Below are 2,779 nucleotides of genomic sequence, written 5' to 3'. Positions count from 1 at the left end.
TAGATTTTAGAGATAAATCCTTTATCAGATATGTCATAGGCAAATATTTTCTCCCAATCTATGGGTTCCACTTCATGTTTTAAACTGTCCATTTCTCTATTTAGGTATCAAAGAGTTATACAACCAGTAATTCTTATACATGTTTATTATCAATTTTTGATCATAGAAATGTGATATAGTTATAAAATACTTAAATGTAACATTTCTTAGGTTATATGAATATTAACAACAAAATTGTTTTGTAAAATCTTTCTGCATTGAATGACAGCATTCTTAGTAACTGAGCAGAAGCCTTTTTTTATTTCTCTCCTCCTTTTCCTTCAATTACTACATTCTCAAAAAAGTTACTGAAATAGGTTCAAAAAAACTACTTGCCACAACAGTGTAGCTAAAACACCAGAAAATTTGACAAAATCAGAGACTATGGGGACACCAGCAGCAGTGAAATCAATAGCACATGCTTGTTGCGTGTGCTGATGAAACCAAGTGATTGGCAGCTCATTGTGATTGAGTAGCATGACAGCTCTGAGCCGCCACATTAGAATGTTCAAGAAGTAAATTTTCATAGTTTCAGCCTTGTAGGTGTATCAATAATACTTGGAAGCCGGGCTCCTGAAAAATGTTTTTGTTATTATAACTAACCGCAGGGATGTTTGTATACAAAATAACCAATTTCTGCTGAAACACGGCACAAAAATGTTATCGACAGTCATTTTGGCGTCACCCCCTCTATAGTGCCATCCAGCGCAGTCCACACCCCACTGCACCCCCACAGTGACGCCACTGCTCACCGTGACCCCACGTCTGTCAGGGTAGAACTGTGCTCCGTAGGTCTTCAATGGCTGATTTTTCAGATCACCAGGCCTTTCTTCTGACTCACCTCTGGGTAGGTTCAAATTGCCAAACTTTTGTTCAGCTGTTAACTGTTCCCAGCACCCAGGAGTTCCATAATTCTCATTCCTGGCTCTCTATTCCGAGACGTCACAGGGCACCTTCCAGCCACAGAACCTAGATTTCTGGGGCAACAGAGAATTGGATCTTGGGCACAGCTATCTGGGCGTCTCGGTCCGACAGCCTCATAATACAGCCTCATCCTCATCCATCAGGAGCCATGATGACAGAGCCCTCACTAGGGACCAGGCCCAGAGTTGGGTCGCATGGACTCCCCATCCAGCCACCCTCTGCGAAGGAAGCTGATGCTGCCCCACCCTACAGAGGGGGCTTGAGGCTGGGAGCAGCACAGGGCCTGCCACCAACGAGAGCTTGGGCCCCAGGTGACTGGGCTGCTGGCTTCTAGTGTCTCCAATGCCCTCAGCCTGGACCCGGCCTCTGCCCAGCACTCTCTCCCCAGACACTTGCGCAGGCACACGTCCTCACTTCCTTCTGTCGTCTGCTCCCAGGCCACCTGTTCAGCCAGGCTTCCCAGAAACCCTACTGGAAATGTCAACCCATCGGCATCTCCTGTCCCCTCCCCTGGGGTTTCTCTAGAAGCCGTCACAGTCTGACCTTCTGTGTTGCTGTCGTGCAGTCAAATCAGGTTAGACTCATAGTGACCCCAGCTGAGAGTACAATTGTCCCAAAGGGAGTTCCAGGCTGTAATCTTTATGGGCTAGATCACCAGGTCTTTCTCCCTCAGAGGCGCTGGATGGGTTCAAACTCCTGCCCTTTATAGTGAGCAGCCAAGCACTTAACCATTGGTGCTCCTGACCTACTATTTGTTTTTCGTATTCATCTTGTTTCTGGGCTTTGTCGCTCTAGAACCAAGCTCCCTCAAGGCAGACGTTTGGGACTCTGTTGTTCACGGCTGTGGCCTTGTGCCTGGTGCATAGTATGTGCTCTAAATGTATTTTCAAAGGCAGTGAATGTTGGAGGGTAATCACCAGTGTCTGTTGTCTGCAAGAGAATCCCCTGGTGGTGCAGTGGTTAAGCGCCCGGTTGCTTACGTGAAGGTCAGTGAGCCTAACTCACTAGCCACTCTGCAAGAGAAACATTCAGCAGTCTGCTTCTGTAAAGATTACAGCCCCGGAAACCCTATGGGGCACTTCTATAGAGTCATTATGAAAGGGAATAGACTGCACAGTGATGGGTTTTTTGGTCATCTGTAAAGTGGGTGCTCTCACGACACCCATTTTGCAGGTGAGAAAACTGAGGCTTCCCCAGGACACAGGAAGTGGTTGGCCACCACCCAACAAGGTGGTTATTATTAGTTGCTGTCAAGTCAGTTCTGACTCCTGATGCACCATGTGTGCACCGTAGAACGGGGCTCCATAGGGTTTGCAAGGCTGTGATCTTTTGGAAGCAGATCGCGAGGCCTTACCTCCGAGGCACATTTGGATGGGTGCTCTTACCCAATAGCCAGCGCCTAACCATTCACACCACCCAGGGGATCCGAGCAAGGTGAGGGGTGCATGGACGAAGAGACGATCTTGGTTGACCCCCAAGTGCCTACAGCTGAACTTCTTGGAAGTGAAGGATGGGAAGGGGCAGGGCAGATGGGGGGAGGGTGTCCTGAAGCCACTGCGGTCCCAAGGGAACCCCTTCCCTGCCCATCCTCAGCCTGAGCACTTGGCCGGATGAGACTGCACCAAGTAGAGAAGACAGGCCTTTGGAATGGAAGAGTGGGAAGCGTTGTCTGGACTTCGCTGCTTGCTTGTCTCCCGGGACAAACAGCTCACTCCCGTGCGCTCCGCATCCCGTTCCAACGACCCAAAGGCTCCACTTCCGTGATGGGTGGCGGTGCGGTCCCCCGCGGCGCCAGGTAAGGGACGCGCGTCGCCTC

This window comes from Orycteropus afer, unplaced genomic scaffold, assembly GCF_000298275.1.
Source record: "Orycteropus afer afer isolate SDZICR_OR568_19922 unplaced genomic scaffold, OryAfe1.0 scaffold00291, whole genome shotgun sequence".
NCBI lineage: Eukaryota > Metazoa > Chordata > Mammalia > Tubulidentata > Orycteropodidae > Orycteropus > Orycteropus afer.
Note: the sequence above shows the minus strand (reverse complement) of the source record.